Source organism: Syzygium oleosum, unplaced genomic scaffold (assembly GCF_021117445.2).
Source record: "Syzygium oleosum isolate NSW1041296 unplaced genomic scaffold, Sole_v2.1 Sole_v2.18, whole genome shotgun sequence".
Lineage (NCBI taxonomy): Eukaryota > Viridiplantae > Streptophyta > Magnoliopsida > Myrtales > Myrtaceae > Syzygium > Syzygium oleosum.
In genome coordinates, this window is record NW_026607502.1 from 619,077 (window position 1) to 646,417 (window position 27,341).

Here is a 27,341-nt window from a genome sequence, read left to right on the forward strand (position 1 = left end):
CTTTCACATACAGCACAACCACTGGCATATGCATTGATTTGGTAGATCACTATTTCTGTGAAGAGATTCTCTGTATTAAATGGAAAACGAATAGAGTGACGAACTTCGACACTTAGACAAAGTATCGATAAGTTTTCTACCTGGAGGCTACCCACAGAAGACCACCTAAAGGCAATAAGGAACGGTTAATATTCGCATGTTGTGGTTACTTTGCCAACCGTAGGATAAATTCTGAGTGTTGAATCCCAAACTTTGAAGCATACGGCGGGTTCAGTGTGTAGATGAATCATTTCCGCATGGGGACCATCGTATATACTGTCCCTTTTGCAAGTAAATAGTAAGGTCATTGACATGGATGTTATATGCTTGCTTGCTCTCAGCAGGATTCTAATGCTTCTATTATTGTATTTCTATATCTGCAGACAATTACTCATTACTACTGTCTAAAGTTAAGTGAACACCTTATAAATTTATCTAGCATTCGACCAAGATGGGTGTAAACGTAATCTTGTCTGGTCTAAACAGTTCTAGGGATAGAATCAGACGCAACAAGGAAAGTAGGAGCATACATCCATGTAATACCTGCCAAAAAGCCTTCTAAAATCTCCCACAACTTGCCGGAGCTAAAGCAGACTGCTTTTTGGCCTAAAAGAAAAGGGACTAATTGTATATGCTACTCTTTGAGAAAGGAAAAGAAAAGGAAACGCCTCAGGCATGTTTAAGCACCAACTCACCTGCCATTCAACAGACGGGTCCGTCTGCTTTTCAACGATAGTTTCGATAGATTGGACTGTACATGCAACTTTCTACATACTTGACAAGATTTTCTGGACGGGGTAGGTGTGTCGCCAAGCCTACAAAGGATTGGAAACATAACGAGCTAAGGGGAGAATGAAAAGGAGTTTAATTAGTAGTTGGCTAATCAATTGTACTCTTTAAGCTTTCTTGTACTTGAAACAGTTCATTGATTATACAAGAGATTGATATGGAGATATACACTGGAAACAGATGCTATGACATCTATTGTTCGGTCCATTACATTCGAAATAGCGACATTCTTGTATTGACTCATTTTACTGCCACTTGCATTAAGTAACGTACAGCGTCAATCCAAGTGTTGTAGTTCATGCATTTTGTACATCTAATGAGCATGCAAACATTGTTTACCTTTCATCAGTAGGGAAAAAAAGATAATCTATATGCATTTTCTGCTGAAGATCCATTTACGAATATTGTTAATTTCCCTATTTTAATTTGCTCAAAGTAACTTATTCATGTCTCCATACTCCTGCATATAATTATATTGATGTTCCTCACTATTCAAAGTCAAGTTGGTAATTCGAGACTGATATGCTTTTCCGATGTCGGCGGTGCACATCCCGCATATATGTTACCGGACTAAATGAAGTACAGTGTTCGAAAAGCCAAACGTCAACTTCTCCAATTCGACACCGCCCTCAAAACAGGAAAAAACTCTCCATGCTAATTTGATGAAATCAAAGAGGATAATTCTGCGCCAACATTTATGAAACCCCGTCCGTTTTCGATCATCGTCAGTCTTCACCATCACTCTGAAATCAAACAGGTGAACGGACGGTGATCTCAACAAGCGAGCAACGACATGCCAGGTGGAGAAGCAGCAGCGAGCATGAATGGCGCAGACAGCATTGTAGTCGCCAGATTGTTCCGACTTCGGCTCTCAACCAAATCGACCTCTCGAGATCCAATATTCAACTGTCAGCGTCTCTGCTCAAACAGGTTTTCTGTTCTCTCAAGTTTTTCTGACGGACGAATCCAATCCATTGGTCTCGGGTGTGCTCGGATTCTGGCTTTTTTCTATGTGATCAACAGCCAGCATGTGATGGAAGAGCTCTTTGCTCAGAGCAGACGGTTCTACAGTTTGCCTTTGAGCGAGAAGATGAAGCTGTTGAGGAACGAGAAGAACAAAGGCTACTTCGATCAGGTCCTAAATGCTGCAAATCAGATAAACGGTTTGTGTGTGATGCTTATATGGAGCACTACTTGCCATAGGAACCATTCATTCTAATCAATCCTTCTTCACTCCCACCTCCATAACCCCATACGCAGACCTACTTGTCCCAAAGTAACTGCGATATTCTCGGGCTTCCGCTTCTCGCTGGCAAACGTTAAGCTCCTTCCCTTCTGTATACGTTAACATCATCAACAATATCGCAGTACCTCTGGGACAAGTAGGTCTGACATAAGATGGGAGGAAACCTGCACATGATGCAATTTTGAACAAATTTAGGATCCGCTGCCGGTATCAATCTGCTAATGTGTAACATGTCTATTAACTATTGGAGTAGCAATGACAAATACAGTGCCCAAATCCCCAAAGGAAAAGGTTTCACCCCATTGAAGAGAGCGCCAAGCATGCGGTTGATCATATCAATGCCTCACGAGTAAAATGGAGTTAAAACTTAGATGCAGTCCTCTTAACACAAACAAAAAGTTCAACCATATCCATTTCGATAATCCCTGGACATGCAATATCCACTTCGACATGCACGATTCAAAGCAGAGTATCGACACTCAAACACAATGCATAAAGACGTCATTTGAATCAGGGAGGAGAAGATCTAAATCTTAGGACTGAGAACTGACAAGAGAGGAAGTAAAATAGCATGGTCGTGTTGATATATAGGAAAGTGACTAATGTGTGGACGACAGGTTACTTGGGAGGATTTTCTTGTGACGTACATGTTGGCAAGCACTGGACGAGACAATCATGGTTAGGCTTTATGAAGAATGCAATCTGCATTTTGTGAGAACATGAGCATAAAAATTTCTTCAACAGAGATATCAGCAGAAAAGAGTCATTGAGAATGGAGAAGGTACTGAGTGAAAGATGCTAACTAGGGAAGGATTCTTTTGCAGAAACTAATGTTGGATCATCCCTGAAGATAATCTCAAGTTGAGAGGAATTTCCTACAAGTTTGATCACAAGTCCAACTGACTTGCCACTAGAACGCGAAATCAAACCTAGGACCATTTTCTGAATCAGCTTACAACAATCCAAGATTGGCTTCAATTATACTCTATTCTTCCTAGTACTGCCCTTTTACAAATTTATTCGACAAAGCTTCAAAATCTCTTAATGGTTTTTGCTGAATTTTTTAAAAGATGAGCAGAAATGTGTGTGAGAGAGAGCAAAAAGGCCTCACAGAATACCTTCTTGACCATTCCCTATAACTCGATGGAGAGTGGAGCTGACTGAAAAAGCAAAGCAAAAGTATAGATTTGACAAAAAGAAGCAAAATAACGGCAAGTCAAATAAAAAAATTAGAGAACGACCTTGCTAAATATGGAGAACTGCAGGACACCTATTAGATTCATGTGAAAAGATGCATGTTAAGCCTTACCTGTGGTTAGCAATCCCAGAACACATACAAAGATTAATATCCAAAAGTTCGTCGTTAAGGCCGAGTGATGATAAAGGCACTAGCATATCAATTTTATAGTTTGTCATTCATAAAGTGGACTCTGTTTAGAAATTAATGTAGGTCATCAAACATATCATATTTTCTTCAATAACTGTGTTTAACTAGGATTTCTTTTCCAAGGAAATTTGGCTAGTAATTAACCAATGTCAAGAGCAGATACTCCTGTACCATTAATAGGCCACTAATGTCAGCAACAGCCATGAGGGTGCAACAGAAGATATTCTGGTGGAGTTTAGGACAGGTTACCAATCTGTAGTAGCCTGCCATAAGAAAATCACCAAGTATTCATCTAAATCCGCTTTAATCAGCAAAATTTCAGTAACGTGACGCCCAAAAGAACAAATAAAATCATCAGGCACAAACCAGTTATCTGATTTGCAGGATCGAGGACTGATCAAACAGAGGAATGTAGCCTCTGTTCTTCTCGTTCTTTAACAGCTTATCTTCTCGCTCAAAGGCAAACTGAAGAACCCCTGCTCTGCGCGAAATGTCCTCCATTAAATGATGGCTGATTCATGATTGATCACTTAGAAAAAGCTAGAATCCGAGCACGCTTGGGGTCAATAGATTGGATTCGTCCGTCAGTGTCATCACAAATCAAAACCTCGGTTTCCTTGGTTTCATTAATGGGAATCAAATTGAAATAGCAGAAAAACTCGAGAGAATGAAAGACCTGTTTGAGTAGAGATGCCGACGGTTGAACATCGGAGCTAGAGAGGTTGAACGGTTGAGAGGCAAAGTCGGAACACTCCGGCGACTACAATGGCCTCTGCGCCATCATGCTCGCTGCTGCTTCTCTGCCTGGCATGTCGTTGCTAGCTTGCTGAGACCACCGTCCGTCCACCTCTCTGATTTCACAGAGATGGCGAAGAGTGACGATGATCTGAGGACGGAGGGGATTTTATAGTTGCAAGCCCGTGAGTATCTATAAATGTTAGAAGCATTAGACTTACATCATTGCTCGTAGAAGGCATTACATGTCAATATCTTTGAACCTTTGGCTTTTCTGTGAGCGTGGCTTTGGTGGAGGTGGTTGAGCAATGAATTCACGGAGAGACCGGAAGTATTTTTTATTAAAGATTGTTCTATCGATTATCTTGAAGTACCAATTAGCTAACAAGATAAGATCATCTGATGATTTTCAAAGCGTCACATCAGTACTTGTTCGATTGAATCAGATCTATTTTAAGAATGCTCAATAAGTGTCGTCAACATAGTACTCTCTATTATTCCCCTTTAATTAATCAAGTACTAAGATTTAGCGATGATATCATATCCAAGGTCCGAGATGTGCAGAATCAGGAACGTATGGGGTGAATCACATCTCATGATCTAAAGTATTTAGATGAGAATTAGAGCAATGTGCTTGGTACATTTGATAATCACTAAGAATTAAAAGGTAAATAGATGTACGTTTTTTTGACAAGCGTGAGAATTTGGGCATTAATCTTTTTTGGTTGCAAGAGGGGGAAAAGGAGGCAATATTAATTCTATTTCTCATTCAAAAATCATGGTGGAGGACTTTGATGGCATTGTTCAACTCTCTAAGTTTGGAATGGAAAAGATCATGGTGCAGTAGTGCAGGTCGGCAGCTTTCACTTATGTCACACGTAATAACATGAAGTGCTCAAATAGTAAAAATCAAGTATGGTGTAAGCATTCAGTTAATGTCACATTAATGCCTCTGAGAAGAGAGAGAGAAGAAAAGGTCCCTTGATGGTCCATCCCTAATACGGACACCATTTTAATTAGGTGAAAATGAGAAAGAGTATCTTTTCATTATCATTAAGCCTTAGAGATAACACATTTTTCCATTCCAAACGTGTGAAGCCCCAACTAGGAGATGCCTTGAGATAGAGTTCACCATTTTTTATTAGTGAGTAAATACTGGGAAGAGTTTTTTAGACAATTTGCTGAGAGTAAGTGTGGGAAATTGATCCCTTTTTGTTGTTTTCTTATGTAGTTTTAGTAGTGACAATGCTAAAGGCAAAACTAGGCATAAAAAGAGAGCATTCACCAATCCATACAATTGAATTGTAAGGGACGCTTTTGAGGAAGGGGTAGGTTGATCATGGAAAATGAAGGAAAGAAATTAAGAGAATCTTGCTCATTAAATTGAAAAGCAAAAAAGGAAAAAGAAAAAAAAAAAGCTAGAGAGATGACAAATGACTTTATAAGAAGAGAATGACACAAATGAAATGATTAGGTCTAACTTTGTTGTAATTTTGTCTTTCACATGATTAAATAACACATTCGGTCGGCTCATCATAGTTGAGCGTATTGACTTAATATATAGAAGATATAAGGGTTTTGCGCTTGGTGTGACATAGAGCGTGTCATAAAGTTAAGTACTCATAGAGCAAGATTCTTGAAGTATAGATTTGCACTTTATTTGCCAAATCCTAATCTCTAATGGGAAAGTCGGCCACAATCCACTTTAGTGGTCTCATTTACCACACACTCTCCCTAGTGCTTGCACATGTTGTGCTTGTGGAGAGACTATTAGTTACAAGTGTCTGTTGTGTCAAACAAATGAGAAGGGTCCCTCACTCTATCGTGCTTCTAAGGCATTATATAGTTTCAGGCACATGACCCTCAATCTTCTATTTTCCACAATTCCACTACATGTCTTTTTTCGAATACATGCACTTGTTTTGCCAACCATAGTACTCGTGTCTCTTGTACATGTTGAATGATTGGTGTCTTTGTATTTTAGTTCTATTTTTCGTGTTCTTTTCTGTCATAACCTCTGTCCATTATGATTTGCACATGGAAACGCATCATAATGACAGACTTGCATGAAATGCATTCTACTACTCAGAAGCTCACCCTAACGTGAAGGTGTTCATGTGATCCACCTATACCTATTGAGTCTACAAACCCTTGCATGCAACAAACAAAACACCTCTCTCTCTCTCTCTCTCTCTCTCTCTCTCTCTCTCTCTCTCTCTCTCTCTCTCTCTCTCTCTCTCTCTCTCTCTCTCTCTCTCTCTCTCTCTCTCTCTCTCTCTCTCTCTCTCTCTCTCTCCTAACTTCCAAGGCATTGTATAATTGGAGCCTTGGAGGCACATGGCTTTCAATTTTCTATTATCCACTATTTCACCATTTGTTCTTCTTTCGAGTACATGCATATGTTTTCCCAACAATAGTACTATTGTCGCTTGCCCATGTTGTATTATTGGTGTCTTTGTACTTTAGTTCTATTTTTCTTTCTCTTTTCAAAGTCATGTTACGAGACACATCCAATTAACAAGACAATTACCAAAGAAACTTATATCTTCATCATCTATCTAAAAACCAATTTGAACAAGTGATTTGGACAATTATTTGAATGTATGCATACGGTGTTTGTGACGATATAATCAATACATGCCTAACGATTTATCTTGCCCTATGAAAATTGTTCACTCACTGCTCTGGATTTCTATATCGTTTTATCAACACAAAATTTTTAAATGTTCCAAAAGAAAACAAGTGATAGGTGAATTTGGACTCCCTTATCTTTACTCTTCATGAGTGCTGTTAAATTGTCCATACGTCAATGAACACATTATCGACAGTAAACAAAACGATGTCACCTTCATTATATTCAGCAATGGTGTCAACCAGAAGCAATAGCATTGGGTTGGATCACCGAAAGGATATCCTTTTGTTTGTGATTTGACAGCTATCTGATGATTCATCCCATGGAACAACATTGTTATATTTATTGTGCACGTTCGTAATGAATCTAACGATTCTCATACGATAGTCTATGATTTCAAAGTTGTTGTTCCTTTTATTTCTTAGACATTGGAATAGATGATATGGTTACGCATAGTCTTTGGTCCATGCTCTAGACTCGCGTGATTCCCAATTTTTGTCGATTAGAAAGTGTAACAAAGTGGCCATTGGTCCACAACAATCTCGAGTACAAAACAATGTTAAAACTGATGGCTACAAAGACAACCCTAGCTTTGAAGAGAAAGGTGCATGCAACAATTTTCCCCTTCATCTACTATGTATACACACGCGTAATACATATGGAATGCTTAAGTGAATAGAGATTGCTTGATAAAGACATTTTAAGATTGGTGGTTGTTCATGTTAAACTATAAATCCACCAAACAAAAGGGTTTTATGCACAGATAAAACGGATTCGTACCCATGATTCTCGGTTCGACGTATCAAAAGCTTGAATTAACATCGCTTTAATTCTAGTCGCCAAAATCGATGGGTGCTTCATCACGTGTCCACTCTCTTGACCCACCATCATTTGACTGAACTTAGGGAGGTTTTTTGCTGTACTTTATTGCCTATTTTCAACTGAGAACCTCGTTTAGCTGATCCATGAAATCGATCGATAGGCTTGATCTTCTTTTTCTTTTCATCTTGTCGTAATTTCAGTGATCTTTTGGATCGCATGTTGGAGAGACAAGCACGAACCATTTCAATTGCATGAATCAAAAGAAAATGATGGAGTCAATCTTTTGTGATCGAGCTTAGGGCCGGCGTGCACATGACAGGGTCAATGACTAATCGTTAGGTGGAATGAGACAGCTTACCAACACCCTAGCTTACATTCTTTTTCTCGATAATTAAAGCTAGCTTAGATTAGATGAATTCATTTTTTTCTTTATGATTTTACTAAGGAGTTATATTAAGATGCACGTGTGAGTTGTGATAGAAAAAAAATCTCACATTGGAAAATAGGTATGGTTTGGAGCAATTACTATATTCTAGTTAGCACATAACTCATTGGCTTAAGTTTTTGAGTGAAGGTAAATCAAAATGAATTTGTTAACGAGCTCGAAAGTAGGCTCTGTTGAGCTCTTAACAGTGGTATCGAAGCCGATGGCATATTGGTGGCCCTACAATCTGTTGTGGTGTTTAGTGAATATCTCAAGGAACGAATCTTGTTTCTTAATTTAAGCTTTTGAGGACCCAATGGATATATTTCCCTATTGGCGATTTACCCATTAAGGTATCGGTTTCTACTACTCGTTCTTAACAAGTTATATGGTGTAGGTCCAAGTGAAAACAAGAGCCACATTATGACATCTATATTACAAGATAGTATATGAACAAGAGCCACATTATGTTAACGAGCTCGAAATTAGGCTATGTTGCCTGCTCTTAACAGTGGTATCAGAACCGATGGCATATTGGTAGCCCTACGATCTGTTATGGTGTTAGTGAATATCTCAAGGAATGAGTCTCGTTTTCTAACGTACGCTTTTGAGGACCCACTAGATATGTTTCCCTATTGGCAATTTACCCATGAAGGTATCGGTTTTTGCTACGCGCTCTTAACAAGTTATATGGTGTAGGACCAAGTGAAATAGTAACAAGAGCCACATAATGACATATATATTAAAAAGGGAAAATACCACCAAAAATCCAAACTATGCCACTTGTGATAAATTTACCCTGAACTTTTTTTTGTGACACGAAAAATCCCAAACTATATCACTTGTGATAAATTTATCCTAAACTTTTTTTTATGACACGAAAAACTCCAAACTATGCCACTTGTGATACATTTACCCAGCAATACTTTGGCCCAAGGGCATTTTCATCTTTTTCCTTTTTCTGTTTTTTTTTTTTTTCCTTTCTTCTCTCTTCTCTCCGCCGGCCATGGCAGAGGGAAGCCGGCGAGGGCGGCTCTCGCCGGCGTTGGGCTTGGGCGTTGGGCGAGAGTCGCCCTCGCCTGGGCGGGCGAAGGGAGCCCTCGCCCGACTCAGGCGACCCTCACCTGACTCAGGCCAGGGCTTCCCTCGTCGGATCTGGCGAGGGTGGCGAGTGAGGGCAACCCTCGCCGACGTAGGGCGAGAGCTGCCCTCTCCTGCCCAGGTCAGCTCTCGCCCGACGCCGGCGAGGACCGCCCTCGCCGGCTTCCCTCCGCCATGGCTGGCGGAGGGAAGAGAGAAGAAAAGAAAAAAAAAGGAAAAAAAAATAGAAAAAGTAAAAAGACGAAAATACCCTTGGGCCAAAGTATTGTGGGGTAAATATGTTACAAGTGGCATAGTTTGTGATTTTTCGTGTCACAAAAAAAAGTTCAGGGTAAATTTATCATAAGTAGTATAGTTTGGGATTTTTCGTGTCATAAAAAAAAGTTCAGAGTAAATTTGTCACAATTGGCATAGTTTAGGATTTTTTGTGGTATTTTCCCTATTAAAAAAATAACATACGAACAGAAGAAAACATTAAAAAATTGACCACTCACCAAATCTCCACTTTCTACCAATGCGTTCTACGTGGTGTCAAAAGGGAGAAGGAAATTACAGAAGATTAATTGGATATTACTATTGATGTTAAAAGGTAATGATGACGTAATTATGATACAAATTATACCAATTGTGCGTCAACTATGAATAAAAAAACAATATTAGGATTGGTATGTCGTATGGAGAATTGTTGCAGGATCATTTCGACGGTATTAAGCATTTCACTAGTTCCTAGTCTTTAAATATGTCATATGGGAGTCATCAATAGGGACTTGGAGGCAAATGAGACAGAGCGACAAAGTCTGCCCCTTAAACTAAAGTACCAAATAATTAACTATATGTACATTAATATGGTAGCAGTTAGGTAATGACCTGAAACAGTTCATGACCAGGGCAGGGTTGGGATTGACACGTTACTTACATTGAGATCGATATATGCTAACGTGATACATGCTTGAGAACTCTAATTATGTTATCTTTTTTTGGGGGTTGGCGCTCGGTAGGCACACTAAGAATCAATTATATGCACAAATCTCATGACTCATCTAACCATCTTTGCTTCTTGTTGAATCAAAAGCATGTAGGACGCATGTTTTGAGCACCCTTGATTTGGTAGAGTTGAAAATGTGCTAGGAGCATGACGTTTCTCAAGACACAAAGTTGATAGTATGAATCAACTACTTATGAAAACTCTAACCATCGGTTATGCATGTTTCCTAATTTAGAAATTCATAACTTAGGTGCATTATGAATCATGTAATGACCTAGGAAATGACATGATTTAAATTAGGATTTAATATAAAGTATATCCCAGTTTAATTTAGGTCATCGTGTAGATTTAGGCAGTTTCCTATTTAACTAATAAAGAAAATCTCAAAAAGTATTGCATACATATTTCATACAGAGTTAATTAGCTCTATAATATGCATGTCACATATTGCATATCATATAGTGAATCATTTAATTTAATGGTAGTACTTTAGTAGAAATCACATCATGTGAATAGATTTATCTCGCTCTGTGAAATTTATCCACTGATTACTCTAGATTTTTATATTTGTAAAACGATATCAACACAAAACTTTTAATCGTTCCAAAAGAAAACACGTGATAGGAGAATTTCGGACTCCCTTATCTTTACTCTTCATAAGTGCTGTTAAATTGTCCATACGCCAATGAATAAAGTATCGACAGTAAACAAAACAGTGTCACCTTCATTATACTCAGCAATGGTGTCAACCAGAAGCAACAACATTGGGTTGGATCAACTAAAGGATATCCAATTTAGGGTAAATCTGTTATATATTTATCAGTTTTGAGTTTTTTATGATCAAAAATTATTTTTTTGTAAATTTATCACAAATATATCGATTTATGTTTTTCGTGATATTAATCTAAAAATAAAAGAGTTCATGGCGAAAGAGCGAAAGAGATTAAAAAAAAAGGTCCCACAATAAAGAGTGAGGGAATCTTTCACGAAAAAGCAAGAGAGAGCACAGGAGAAAAAAGATAAAAAAAAAAAAAAAAGGGTTACACAGACATGGAAAAAGAGGGGGGGATCTTGCACCATGTCGTTGCATTTGGTCACGATACTTTTAAATTTCACTCCTATGGCCCCAACTATTTCGATTTAGCTCAATTTCAGCCCCTCGACCAAATCGGCATGCTATTGCCTCCGTCCTTCTTGGCCGAGTCAGCGGCCAGTTTGAGTCTCGCCTCTTTCACTTGGAAACCGAGTCGCGTGGAAGAATTATGACCCGATTGCCGGCCAGTAGATGTGACCAAGGCCCGACATCGACAAGCTCTTCGATGTGTTTCGTGCTAGTTTCGACTTTTGGCCTTTTGCTTTGACTTGTTACTTACGCCCATTGGATTTCTTTTCGTCTTGTGTCGAAGGAGCTTACTCTATACAGAAAAAGATCTCTTCATGAGTCGACAAACTTAACAACGACTATTTATTATAGGATTTTAAGGCTAAATTACATTCTTTCATCATGGAGTAAGAGCAACCAGAATTTTAGCTCAACGATAGTAACTCATTGGCCGATTTCGTTTTGCAGGGAAGAACTTGCGGACAAGTTGTTGTATCTTGAGGCAGTGCCTCCAACATACGAAATCCGCCATGAAACCATATTGAAGCATCTGCACAGCGACGGCTCTTTGTTTCAATTACGGATGAGCATGATTTAAGGGTAGAATTTAAAATTCGAGAAACTGACCGGTGGGAACATGTAAGTTCCAGGTTCTAAAGTATGCAGAGTAAGTTCTAGATTCCAAAAATTGAGAAACCTGTCTCGATGGGTAGGTTCCAGATTTTAGATAGGTGAAACCTGAAACCTGAAACCTAAACAAGTTTTTTGTGTTTTTTCTTTATCTATGTCTTCGTGTGATCCTAAAGTGTTTCATAGCGTTAGATGATGAGCGTATAATCTGGAACCACTAGTATGAATTTTCATTTTATGACTTATTAATGTTTCATATTCTTCATGTGTCTAAATTTAAGTTGTGGTTAATGGATCATAGTGGCAAGTGATGGTCATTAAAGGTAATGATTAACTGCAATTGTTCAATTAATAATACAGGTAAATTCTCGACAGACCCTGGAACCCTGGAACTGTGATAGGGTAGGTTCCGAGTTCCAAAAAATGAAGAACCTATTCTCATAGGTAGGTTCCAAGTGGAACATGTACGGAACATGGAACCACTCACTCCTAATATCGATTCGCGCTATGACTTCTCATTTTAATTATATTTATTTGAACCGTAATATCAGGAAAACTAGTCTTTTGTATTCTCTTTTATGAATGACAAACTTGTTCAGTATTATTGCGTTCATTTTCATCTTGTTTAACTAAAAATGAAATAAATACAAAAAGAACCGGTTATACCCTGGAACCTATCTGAAACCCGTGACAGGGTAGGTTCCAGGTTCTAAGTTCCAAAAAATGAGGAACTTGTACCCAAGAGTAGGTTATAGGTTCCAAGTGAAACCTATAAGGAACCTAAAATAAGGAACCTGAAACTGCTCACCCCTAATTTCAATCACCCTCTGCAACATCAAGTCCAAACCTATCCACCGAAATGAAGAATGCTTGGTGGTGACACCTAAATTTTGGCTAACCATTTAATAATCAGTGCATTGAAAATTAGGGATTAATATCTAATCCCTAAACAAAAATATTAAAATTAGATTGCATAGCATATAGCTTAGAATAATGTAGTTTAATTGCATTTTGCATTGGACCGGCGATGGCGAATGAACTTAAAGTCAGTTGCGCGAGTCTAGCTCGCACATCAAGCAGTATTCGGTCAAGCCATGGAGGTATAGTGGTTGAAAATCAAGTCCAAGATTAGAATAAATAAGCTTCAATTGAGTGGGGTTTAGCCTGTCAGAATTAAAAAAGGCTTTGTGATTAAGAAAGAGCCCATGAAGATTAAGCCTTTTATTGGAAAAACCCATAATCAAGATTAGGGAATAAAAAATCTAATTTGCACTATAAATAGACCTTTAACTCTTCACAATTGGAGGAAGGCCACGGAATTGAGACACACGGCCACCATTGAGAGGAAAAAGAGAAATTTATGTTCGTGAGGGAGCTCTCGCTCTCCGGAGTATTCAACACCCACGAGTGTGAGAGTTTTTTATTTTGGGGGGGGTGGGGGCGGCCTTGTTGAGAGCCAGAAAAGACAAAAGAGGAGGAGACAGAAAGCTTGGGCATTTAGCAAAGGGAGAAAAAGCCAAAGGAAGAAAACCTCAAGTTCTCGATCTTTTTCCGCGGCCGTTCCACACGCCACCAAGCACGGACATCCACTAGTTCATGCTACTGCATCCAGCCGTTGCATCCCGAAACGCCGTCATCAGTCCTGATTTGCAACTGCTGCTCCATGGCGTTCCTTTGTTGCTGACCTGCTGCTGCTCTTTCAAATGAGAACGTGAGTTTTGTTACCGCGCTCCACCAGCCGCAGCAATCCGACGTGCTCTCATTCAAAACAAGCGCACTCTTGATACTTCCAACGAGAGACGATCCTTTTGCAGCACCGCGTTCAGTCACATCAAACCGTGACTCCCCTGGCGTGACTTGCACCAGGAGTCTTGCACTGCCTTATTCCTGCTGTGTCTCTGTCTGACACTCACCAAGTCAAGGCGTTGGGTTTTCTATTTTGTAGGCTATTCAAAATATTCGAGTCACAATCTACGAGTTTCACAAACCATTAGCCATCGAATCAAACCGAGCACCGTACACCACCAGCCATCCTCCGAGCCTCCTCACTGCGAGAACCATCGCCGTCGTCGCCGCCTGTCCACCGCCATCGGCCGTCCCGTGATCCGCAAACCCGATCCGGAGTCAAGCTTGAATTTGGAAGTTATCCCTAAATTAGGTAAGAAACTTTATCCGATATCGGTTCAAATATTTAAATTCCTAATTCGAGTAATTATGTTATCTTTGGTTGATATTTTTTGAATGATGCATAGCATAGATTCCAAAAGATATCCTAAGTTAGGAAATTCCTAACTTAACAATGTATTGGGACAACTATTCGATCTCAACCATGAGATACGATATTCGGCGGCACGGAAAATCTTTGTCCTATCCATAACTATCTGGATACGATAATAAATTTTATTTTGTTCCCAAATTTAAATAAAGAGTCTTCCATCAATATCCATAACCACATGGATATGATCATCGGTTTATATCGCTTCCCTAATTCAAAGATGATAAAACAAATCTTGCGGATTCGTGGATTGATTCGATTGTGGTGATTATTCGTTTATTTGATTTTGTTTCCTTTTAAAACAAAATCCCAAAAAAGATTAGTTAGGATTTGAATTGTTTTCTTAGAAGATAATGTTGCAAGTTTAGGATGTGTTTAAATAACTTTGTTCAAATAGAATAGGATAACCTAGATATCCTAGAAAGATAGGGTGATTTTCCAACTTAAATTAGGATTTAAAGTAATTTATTTCCTAGTCTAATATAGACATTATCCTAATTTTAATGGTTTATTGAGGGTAATTCTCAATTTCGAATTTCCATAAAAAGTGCCAAAAAGAAGTCACTTTATGATAGGTTAAATTATCTTTTCTAGAGTAGATTGCATGTTAATCTAGGCATTTTTTTTAATTCCGAATTTCATTGAAAAAACACCAAAAGTACCTCATTTGCCCGTCATTAGAGTTAGGACATTTAATCGCACGTCGTGTAGTTCGCATGCTAGGTTTAATTAATCGTATAGCATACTTTGGACGTCATGGCACGTAGGTTAATTTTCGTTTAATCAAGAGAAAACCAAAAAAAAAAAATACATTGAGTGAATTGTTTGTTAATTAGAAATCATATTAGGACTGTTAATATGATTTTCTAGCTAACAATGCAGATACTTACATTGCTTCAAGGTACGTTATTTTTCCTATCTAGCAATTTATTTACTGCTTTCATTATTGGGTGTTACTTTGGTGGATTGTACACCCGCATGATTACCCCACATGTTAGGAAGTAATAAAATGGATCCAAACTGCATGTTCAAACAATTATTTTTTATGAAAAGAAAAGGTACCGAAAGGACGTTAGAGTAATCTAGCGTAACCAAGTCCCCATACCTATAATTTCTGATTCGTAGGAATAAAGTATATCTCCCTATACTTTATTTGGGTTTCTAATCGATCCATCGTAAATAGATTAGTGGCGACTTCGAAATGAAAATCATTTGCATGTTAAGAACTTAAACCCTAAGTTGCGAATTAGTAGGGCTTGGGAGGTCCCAAATTAGGTTTATACTTAATAATCCACTAATCGAACCCCTAGATGGTGCACCCTGAAGGTAGGTCGCAACACTTGGCTTATCTTCAATCTCTAGGTTTGAATTGTGCTTCAAACGTCGGTAAGTGAACCCTATGTTAAAGAGATTTTTAAATGCTTTCGAAGCATTTCGTTTTTATTTCCCTGACTAATTTCATTTCGCGAAAGTTATATATTTTCATTTTCAAAAAAAGAGAATAAAATTATCATGGTAATTGTTGGTGTAATATTTCCAAAAAAAAAAAGGGTCAAAAGTCAACAAGTCAACAGAAGCTACAGTGGACTCTCGGCTGAAATAAAAGGAACCGAGAGCTCTCGCCGAGAACAGAACAGAAAGAGAAGAAAGGAGAGGAAAAGAGAAGAAAAGAGAGGAAAGGAAAGAGGAAGACGAAAAAGAGAAAAGAGAAGAGGGTTTTGCGCCGAGGGAGTTTCACCAAGCCGATTCGACTTCGATTAGCAACGTCCGGTAAGTATTCGCGCCCCTTGTTCGTTCAATCGGAATATTTTCCAAGTTATGGCTCAATTTCGGAATTATGTGTTATTTGAGCGGCGAAGTTCGATTTTTGATGCGTTGAGCTGCGTATATATATAGAATTGGTAGTTTGGGGTGTTGCGAGGCTGTGGGATGTTACGGAACCAAATTTGGACTCACGGTTTGCCGGTTAAGAATTTTTGAAGTTGGCCGCACAAGGTGAACAGTGCGCAACCAACGTCTTTTAGGCCGATTTTCGTCGATTTACGGCTCGATTTTGGGATGGCCAAGTTGGGGTTATTGTAGTGCTATGAATGGGCTTTCTATTGACTATAAGCCCGCTTGAAACCAGGTTCGGTGGAAAAAGTTATGGCGCGATCAAGTTTCGCGTTGCGGACGATTTGGATAATCGCTTTGGAGGAGCAATTTGTGGGCGTGTTTGAGTCGTTTTGGTTAGCGTCTAAGCTTAGTTTAGTCTAGTCGTTAGTGAAATGGTGTTTTACTTGGTGTTGACGTCGATTCTCGTTTAATTGATAGGATTACGAGATCTTCGGTTCGAGTGAGAGCCGTGGTGTGATTTTTGGGGATTCCAGGTGAGTGGTGCTATCTCTTCTTTGAGTTTGTAAACTCATATTTCGAAAGCGATATGAATCGGATATGTTATGAGTTAAATAGCATTGTTATTGCATAAAAGCTCGGATCGGGCATTTACTACCCTGTTAATTATTTGAAATGGCTTATATATCGATTATCGTGAAATAAATTGAGGAAATTCTTTATGAAAAGAATTCTTTTGTTAAAGGTTATACATATCGATTTATGAAGAATTTTGAGAATGATTTGGGAATCGTTTTTGGAAATGTATTGTGAAAGGATACATATGTGTATCGCGTTACGAACTAGTTTATGAAATGAGTTCGGAAATGATTCAAGAAATGCTCTACGAAATGTATTTCCGGCGGATGAGCCATGTTGCGAGAAAATTATTTGTTTGGTTTGTGAAATGTATTCTGGATTGGAATTCTGATATTGGATGATAATTGTTTGATGCTCAATATGACTGTGAACCCATTGAGGGATTTTGGGGTATGCATAACGGGTTTAGGATATCCTTTTGGGCCGAGCCACCGGCTTTGTAGGTGGAGACCTTGCCAAGGGGGGAATCTAGGTAGCCTTGTCACAAGGCTTTATGTCGTGACCATGCTTTGTAGGTGGAGACCTTGCCAAGGGGGGAATCTAGGTAGCCTTGTCACAAGGCTTTATGTCGTGACCATGGTTTGATATTGAGCAGTAGATTCGTCGATGGAATGGACCATCGATGTGTGATGTGATATGAGATTCATCAATGGAATAGACCATTAATATGTGATTTGAGATTAGTCAATGGAATGGACCATTGACGTGGTTGTTATAGAGATTGATCAATGGACTTGACCATTGATAGTTTGAATTGTGATGATGGATTTAAATGTGTATTTGGGACTTGTACAAAGTTTTGATGAAATGAAACAACTCGTATTTGAATTGATATGTATTTGATATCTTGAGTTTGGCTTCTGAAATTTTGGTATGGCTTTATGTATACATGCATAGTGGTTGCTCGATCTGTTTAGAAGAGATACGCACTGCTTACTGAGCTTTGGTTGCTCACCCCCCTCTTTTCCCAACCTTTTAGGTTCTTTGTTTAGCAGCCAATAGAACGAGAGCGATGTCATTGGGATTCTTGGGTGGTTTGAGGCTGCGTCCTTTGGGCGAAAGGACGGCCATGTCATTCTCTATCTTGGTAGGTTTCGGGGTGTGACAGTTGGGTTGTGATTGATTTGAGTTGACGGAAATGTCATCTCATAAGCATTGAAATTCTCACGTTCTATAGATGATAAAGAATGCATCTAGCTTTATTTGTGTCTTTTTGTTTCTTTTGGCTTAACTTTTTTTTCTTTTTTTTTTTTTTGCTAAAACTTCTTCTGGCTTAACTTATTTGGCCAATTAGATGACCTCAAACTGGAACCCGTCTGCACACATAGGAGAAAAAACTTTGATTTTTGATATTTCAATAGGCAAAATCTTTCAAATCCTTGTATATAGAGACCTGAAGTCGTAACTCAATTTTGCTTTTAGATTAACTAGGCTGTGTTTGGCATGAGACAATTCTTTAAATGCTAGATTTTTTTTTTTTGGTCAGAATAAGAAGCCATTTCATTCCTATTAAAAAGTTGATAAATACACCAAACGGGCTTATGAGCTAACAAATTCCAAAGGACTTGTGGTGGATTGAAAATTCAGTTGAGTGGGAGGGTATCATGGACTTGAGCTTTTACGACCCAGTCCGCAACCATGTTCTAGGTCCGTGCACAGTGGGCGAACCGAAGGCCTTTTACTCTGATCAGCAAGACTTTACTCTCTCTCAATCAGCGCGTGGACTTCCCAAGAGACTTGATCTGTGCCTTGAAGCATTCTAACTAAAAAGAGATTGTCTGACTCCAACTCTATCTCTTCACATTCTCTCTCTTCAAAGCCACGTGAGTTTAGCCACTTCAACGCTTGCAACGGAGCTAGGGTTTCGGCATGTGTGGGAGATCGAACCTGCACAAAGCTCGCACATCTGTCAATCAGCATCCTGCAGGAGGAGTCTCGGCACACCCACGACACAGCACCAGCCCCTTCTCTCTCCAGAAACGTTCCATCTTCGTTTCTGTTTAGAGATCCTGAGCGTGGTGGAATCCAAGAAATCGGTGAGTTCTCCTTCCTTTTCTCTTTTCCCGTGGGTTTCGAGCTTCAAATGCTATATTACTAAAAGCTAAACATCGAAAGCTAATTTTATAGGAGTTCGGATCAATAGAGCTGCGAATGACAACCATTCTATTTCAGAAATCAATTTAATCAAGAGGGCAATAGAGTAGAAGCACTTGAGCTTTTGGATCGCCGTCATTCCGCATCAAGAACAATAGATTCTAAATCACGTGCACATATCATTTTAATCCATTACTGTGTTTCTAGTCTCAAGCTATGGTGTTCTTGTGGTGCCGTTTATGCTGGCCAACATAAAAACATCATTTGAATCACGGAGGAGAAGATTTAAATCTTATGTCTGAGAACTACAAGAGAGGAAGTAGCATGGTTTTGCTGCTATATAGGGAAGAAACTAATGTATGGACGACAGCTTACTTGGGAGGATTTTCTTCTGAGGTACATGTTGGCAAGCACTGGACGAGACTATCGTGGTTAGGCTTCATGAAGAATGCAATCTGCATTTTGTGAGAACATGTGCATTAGGATTTCTTAAACAGAGATATCAGCAAAAAAAAAGTCACTGAGAATGGAGAAGGTAATGAATGAAAGATGCTAACTAGGCAAAGAAAAACAATCAGGCTTCTTTTGAAGAAATTAAGGTTGGATCATCCCTGAAGATAATCTCAAGTTGAGAGGAAATTCCTACAAGTTTGATCACAAGTCCAACTGACTTGCCACTAGAACACGATATATAACCTAGGACAATTTTCTAAATCAGCTTACAACAATCCAAAAATGGCTTCAATTATACTCTACTCTTCCTAGTACCGCCTTTTTTACAAATTTATTCAACAAAGCTTCAAAATCTCTTAATGGTTTTGCTAAATTTTGTAAAAAATGAGCAGAAATGTGTGTGTGCGTGTGTATGTGTGAGAGAGAGAGAGAGAGAGCAAAAAGGGCTTACAGAATACCGTTCTTGACCATTCCCCGTAACTTGATGGAGCGTGGACCTGATTGCAAAAGCAAAGCAAAAGTATAGATTCTTAAAAAAAGAAGCAAAAAAGCGGCAAGTCAAATGAAACAATATAGAACGACCTTGCTAAATATGGAGAATTGCAGGACACCTATCAGATTCATGTGCAAAGTTCATTTCGTATATCACTAAACATGTTCTCATGCATGATAGTGATGCATGTTAAGCCTTATCTGTGGTTAGCAATCCCGGAACACATGCAAAAATGAGTATCCAAAAGTTGACCGATGAGAGTTGAGTGATGATACGATTTCATAGTTTGTCATTCATAAAGAGGAATCTGTTTAGAAATTAATATAGGTCATCAAACATATCATACTGTCTTCAATAACTGTGTTTAACTAGGATTTCTTTTCTGGGGCAATTCGGCTAGTAATTAACCAATGTCAATAGCAGATGCTCTTGTACTACTAATGGGTCACTAATATCGGCAACAGCCAAGAGGGTGCAACAGAAGATATTCTGGTGGAATTTGAGACAGGTTACACAATCTGTAGTAGGCTGCCATAAGAAAATCTCTGACCTTCATGTTCAAAGCTAGCTTTCCTCGTGCCAATTTATTTATATAGACTTTTATTAAAGCATATTACCTGACACAATTGCTCCATCGTTCTAGCATATCACCAAGATTCACTATGAATGCTCCGTACACGATAGTCAGGGAAAGAATGTTACTTTTCAAGATTATTGTGAGATTCTTCTGTCTAGTATTTGAAACGATTGTGCAAAAATGAGTCTAAGCAACGAACTGCACAACTAAAAGAGGGTAATCACAAAAACTAATTGTAGAATGTCTATGATGCGTGGGAGTTCTATGACCGTGGACCTGCACATGATTAACCAGGAAAGAATGGTGGAATACCATGGTATGCGTGTGAGTAAGAGTGTTTGAGGAGAGAGAAAGAGGTTCGTCAGCATGGCACCAGAAGGATTAAACTGATTGAGGTTAATATGTATACTTATATAGATGCAAATTGCAGGAAGGAAGTGGATGAGGGCACCTCTCTAAGTTTCTAAATGGAAATACATCTTTATCATCCATCTCACAATAATACTTTCTCTCTAAACTGGCTTATCACTGCCTTTGTACGAACAAGAACCATAGTAGCAAATCAGGGTCAGACAAAGAAGGATTGTTGTCAAAAAAGTATTCACTAATACTAGGGTAGTATTCCACTCAACATCGGCATGAAGCGGGGTAAGTACAGCGCAAGTGCCATAACTTTTGTACGGAGGACACTTAAGTGCCATAACTTTTTTTTGGCTCACTTGAGTGCCATAACTTTCAAAAAAAAGATCACTTAAGTGCCACTTACAAGCTAGTCGTGAGGGCCCAAAACCGCGGCTTTTCCGGTCGAATAATGACCTTCCCGGTGAGGCGAGCACCACCAGCTTGAAGAGGGGGTGTCGGTGAATCATTCCATGGCCTCCGTTCATCTCTAAATTTCCGTTTTAGCCTCCGTTGACGAAGGTAAAAATGCTTCGTAGTCACACATTTATCAAGCCGATTTGTGTGACTACGAAGCATTTTTACCTTCGTCAACGGAGGCTAAAACGGCAATTTCCAGACGAACGGAGGTCATGGAATGATTCACCGACATCCCCTCTTCAAGCTGGTAGTGCTCGCCTCGCCGGGAAGGTCACCGTTCGACCGGAAAAGCCGCTGTTTCAGGCCCTCACGACCAACCTTCGACAAGCTAGTCGTGAGGGCCCGAAACCGCGGCTTTTCCAGCCGAACGGTGACCTTCCGGGCGAGGCGAGCACCACCAGCTTGAAGAGGGGTGTCGGTGAATCATTCCATGGCCTCCGTTTCTCGTTCGTGTCGTGAAGGAAATGCCGTAGTTCGCTCGAATGTGTGACTTTAGCCTACCGTTGACGAAAGGAAAAATGTTTCATAGTCACACAATTTATCGAACCGATTTGTGTCCTCCGCTCGTAAGTGGCACTTAAGTGATTTTTTTTTTAAAGTTATGCGCACTCAAGTGAGCCAAAAAAAAGTTATGGCACTTAAGTGTCCTCCGTACAAAAGTTATGGCACTTGCGCTGTACTTACCCCGCATGAAGCAATCTTCCAATCATGCATGGCACGAGAAACACACTGTTGTGTACATGCCCCAATAAACCAGAAGTGCAAGATTAGAAACAAAGTGGTTCCAAGTTACATTTTGTTTTGGGGTGTAAAATGTAAGTAGTATTTATAAGTTGACGTACAGAAGCTTAAGGGCATTCCCCAGCATTACAAATAGAAATAAGATCACGAAAAAATGGAGTGAGGGAGTCTCCATATAATAGCCAATATTTCATTTGTCCGGGATGGTCTAAAAGATTTGTAGTGCAAAGCTCGCTCTCTGACAAGTTTGCGAACTTTAGCCAAAATGATAAGGGCATCATTTGACTTTTGTTGGAAGCGTCTATGATTACGCTCTGTCCAGATGCAATATATGGTCGCTAGGAAAGATACCTTCAAAAGTCTCGCCGCCAAGTCCTTACCTTTGGTAGCCCTGATCATCCATTTGAGTTCATCATTCCATCCTCCTAAAGAACGTCGAATTCCGTATTGTGCAAGGATAGTATGCCAAATGCTTCCGGTCCAGGTGTACTGGAAGAATAGATGTTGTCTGCTTTCTAGACCAGACATACAAAAATTAGAGTGGATATCTACTTCAGGTTTCCAACGTGATATGATTTCTGCTGTTTGTAGTCTATCCCTACAAACTAGCCAGCCGATGAAGTTATGCTTGCTGATACCTCCTTTCCAGATCAATTGGAACCATTCTACAGCCGATCTCACACACCTAGTTTCATCTTATACCTCTTGGCAACAATATCTTGGTCTAGATATGACCTAAGCTAAAGCCGGTCTCAGTTGAAGAATACAACGCTAACTCCATGCCATAGCAACCTTGATTTCAAGCTGCATAATCGAATTGCCTCTACACTTGGTACTGTGAACCCATTTACTCCACAAGAAAGACGACGAACAATTTATGAGGTTCCAAAGCATACGGCCAAGCAAAACTTTGTTCCATAATTTTAGATGAAGCAACCCTAGACCTCCTTCCTTTTTTGGCGAACAAACAACTTCCCAAGCAACTTTGTGTGATCCGTGGCCTTCTGTATTTCCAACTCATAAAAAATGTCTAATCTTCTTTTCAATTTCATATATAGTTTGCATCAGAAGTAAAAACATTTGCATCCAAAAGGTACAGATGGAAATAAGTACCGATTTGGCCAAGTAGAGACAACCATCGTAGCTAATATGTTGCATACCCCAGCTTTCTATTTTTTTGAAGATTTTATCAGTTATACTCTTACAATCATGTGTGTGAGTCGTCTTGTGACAAGCGGAACACCAAAGTATCTAATAGGGAGGTTACCTGTGGGGAAAGGTGTGTGATCCAATATAATTCCCTTTTCTTCCTCGGACAACCCAGAGAAAAAGATTTGGCATTTATCTGGATTGAAGTGCAATCCTGAGAGAGCTGCAAATTCATCAAGTACATCAACAAGGCAAATGATTGAATCTACGTCCCCGTGAGAAAAAAGAAACGGATCATCTGCGAAGCATAAGTGAGTGATTTTTTTCCGTTTTGCAGCATCAATGATACTTGAAGGAGGATGCTGCAACTTTCTCAATTATGATCCTGTTGAGAATTTCCATAACCAAGACAAACAGATAAGAAGAGAGTGGGTCACCTTGCCTTAGTCCATTGGTGCAAAGTAGCCAACCTGTTGTCGTTGTGGTTTATCGAAAACCTCGATGTAGTTATGCATTGAGCTATCGGATCAAACAGATGCTGAGGTGTATTGATAGCCCTAAGAACACCAAGAACTACTTCCCATTTTACCATATCAAAAGCTTTCATGAGGTCAATTTTTATTGCCACTCGTTTACCTTGATCGCCCTTATGGTAGTTATGAAGAAGGTCCTGGCAAAGCAAAATATTCTCTGATATCTGTCGACCCAAGATAAAAGCTGTTTGGTTGAGGCCAACAACTGAAGGAAGGAAATAGCTGATTCTTTCTGCAAGTAGTTTCGATATGATCTTATAAAGAACATTGTAGCATGAGACGGGTCTGAAATCCGTGAGGCGGGATGGATTTTGTACCTTCGGCACAAGGGATAATAGAGTAGAATTGATAGCTTTCAGTAGTCTTCTTGAGGAGATGAAGTCCATGACAACATCCTCTATATCATGACCTATGATGGGCCAGGCTTTTTCAAAGAATAAATTGTTATATCCATCTGGACCCGGGGCTTTGAAATCATTCAAGCCTTTGAGCACTCTAATGATCTCAGTACGTTGAAAGTCTGGTGAAGTGATGGTGGTACTAACATCTTCAGGGAATAGGAAGGCATGCTGTTCGTAAGGGATATGAGTGTATCTGGAGCTGCCAAGTACGCGATGATAATAAGAGATAATTGCATCACTAAGAGCTCCCTCATCTGTTATAGTAGTACCATCATCGAGTGAGAGCTGGTTAATTCTGTTCTGAATACTTCTATGCATCATGGAGGCAAAGAAAATCCTGTTGTTGTTGTCCCCCTCCTTCAGCCATAGATTTCTAAATTTTTGCTTTAGGAGGGCTTCTTCATGTTTGCTATGGGACAGTAGTTGCTCCAATTGTGTCTTTTCTTCATCCCAAGTGTTCATGTTGTACGGGTCTAATGCAAGATCCCGTTATATTCGTTGTAGGTTCGCTCTGGCATCCTTGATCCTGCGACATAGATCACCAAATTGAGATTTATTCAAATGATTGAATTACTGTTTCAATGCTTTGAGCTTGTTCACCGGAATAAACATTTTGGATTTTCTAAAATCTAGTTGCTAGCCAGCGTAGACAGTTGGTAGAAAATCGAGACTTTCAGTCCAGAAATTGAAGAATTTAAAAGAGGGCTTCCTTTTCCAAGCAGTGGTGTTAAGACGCACTATGCGCGGAGAGTGATCTGAAACACCCAGTAACAAAAATTCTACCAAATAATGACAGTACATGTTCTACCATTTTGCATTAATGAAGACCCTGTCAATCTTGCTCGCTCTAAGATCATCATTGGACCTTTTATTTGTCCATGTGAAAAACAGGCCTGTGGAATGAGGCTTAATCAGTGCCAGCTCCTTAATCATAGTGTTTAGCTCATCCATTCCAGAAGTCCATCAGGCATTAGATCCGATCCGTTCAATTATATCTCTCGTTTCATTGAAATCACCTATAAGTAACCAAGGCATATTTCTTGTATTACCAGTGGAGAATGTAGTAACGTTATGCCATAAGGATCTCCTTTCAGTTTCAAAATTGCCTTCATAAACTGCAGATAGGAGAAATGAGTCATCTCCTGGTTTTTCAACAAGGCAATGAATGACTTGAGCTGAACCTTCCATCATAGTCAGGTTTAAAATAGACGGTTTCCATAATACCCATATTCTACCTAGACTACTGTTATGATAGTTATGGATGATTTTCCAGCTTCGAAACCTATTGTTGATGACAAATTCTGCATTTCCCTCTTTTATTTTATGCTCAATCAAAATAAGAATATGAGGGTCTTGAGATAAAGTAAAATCTACAAGTTCCTTTTGTTTGGGGCTACTATTAAGGCCCCGTATGTTCCAAGAAAGGATATTCATTGGTCAGGGGGTTCTACCCCACTCCCCACATCTTCGAGTAAAGTAGCGTGCCCGTCAGAAATAGCTGGATGATCGCCCTTTCCCAATAACGCAAATCTATTTCCTGAGAAATTGGAATCTCTATTTTTATTGTTGGAGCCGGTCTTCTTATTTTCAACATGTTTGACATTTGTAGAAGATAAACCCGGCTAGGGAGTAGCAATAATAGGATTCTTCCGCTGATTAACTATGGAAATCCCAGTAATAGGAGCAGGAATTTTCGACGGAGGAGTCAAGGAATTGTCATTTGGCAATACTATAGTGACTATTCCAGGTGGTATGGGGGCAATAGAAGCTACATTTTCCGGTGGTGTCGCCACCAATTGGGATTTTGGGACCCATACTGTCTTGTTCGAAACAGTGCAATCCTTATGATCAAAGCAGTTACATTTTTTGCATTTTTGTGGTATGCAGCTATAGTCAACAGTAATCCCAAAAGTTTCCTCGTTTCCCATATCAAGGTCAAAATTTTTCGGGAATGGGCTATCAAAGTCCATGAGAATACATACACGAGCATATGTTAGCCTACGTTTTTCCTCAATAGCCTTGTCCATATATAAAGGTCTACCAAGAAAACTACTTCTTGGGCTCTTACTTATGTTGGCAAAAGTGTAAATCTCTTCTAGTTATTTGTAACTGCTGATTAAACAATTTTCTAGGGGATTTGTCTGAAGCTACTGTGCTGCAATTTGAATAATGTAGTTTTAGCTATCGAGTTTTACTATTAATCACACTGCCCAAGAGCCTTGACTCAAGTGTCCACTTGCTTACAGTGGTTGGGCTGATATTACGGTCATAGTTTTCATTGCATAGGGCGTCGAACTCAAAAACAGTTGACCTTTGGATCTAGTTATATCTCAAGAGTAGTGCGTAGATGATGTATGTGGCAAGATTCAGAGTAATTTGTTGGTATCAAAAGTGATGGTTGTCAATTTAAAAATATTTTGACTTGTAAATATGCACATTCAAGAATGTGGTGAAAACAGTTGCAAGGATCATTGCTCTAGCACTTAATCTAGAGGCTTTTTTTTTTTTATAAGCCAGAAATACTCGGTGAGCCTATTGCGGACTTGCGCTTGTTCCACTATAAAGGTAAATTTTACTTCACTAAACTACATAACAAAATCCTGCAGTTCTTTCTCATCCGGTTGATATTCCTTTCATTGTTTAGGTGTAGTCTTTCATTCCTCTAAAGGAATATATGGAGCTGGGGCCATTCAAACTTTAGATTTCTTACCTTGTTGGCAACGGATGATGTCTCAGGTCTCTAGTTATTTGCTAGCCTCCTATAAACATGTCGGTGCAGACTTTATGCATAGTTATGATGCATTGAACTTTTTAAACTATTTTAGATTTACAAGAACAAAGATGCTAAATCTTAGATATGGGAATATGTGCAACCTACAAAAGGGTAAAGCCCACCTGAATTCCAATTGTGAATTTGAGATGATTATGTTAGCGATCTTATATTCATAGTAATTTGGATGATTTTGGTAGAAGATTATCATGTTAGGATTTATATTCCAGTGATCCATGGTTTACAAATATAACTTGAAACCAATTGTGAGTCCCAATTGTGCTTTATAACTCGAAGTTGGAGTTTCCAAGATGGAAGCCGGTATTAGGTATAATAGTAGTATGATTGGATCTCTACATGCTGAGTCACTCCCTGGCCAAAACTCACGTTCATCGAACCCTGCTGCCGCTCCAATTCTGTCTTGGAAAAGCATTGCCATAGAAAAAATCTCCCACACAGCAAAATTAGTTTTCATTGCCATAAAAAATATCTCCCATGTAGCTGAAACTTCTAAGAGGTTTTCTTTGCCCCAAAGTTTTTCGACGATGCCTCTCACTCGAAAGAACGAGATATTAGTAGTAAGAAAATATCCAACAAGGCAGATTTCAAAGTGTGCTTTCCCTTCTTCAATAATTTCAGGGGGAGGAGCGCCTATTTTGTTGCCATGTTTAA

The 27,341-nt window shown here is 39.2% G+C and overlaps 1 pseudogene; it reads right to left on the reverse strand.

The window, feature by feature from the left end:
- Positions 1–1,960: 1,960 nt before the first annotated feature.
- The window catches only part of LOC115690868 (2-oxoglutarate-Fe(II) type oxidoreductase hxnY-like), a 35,368-nt pseudogene continuing 9,987 nt past the window's right edge, over positions 1,961–27,341 (reverse strand).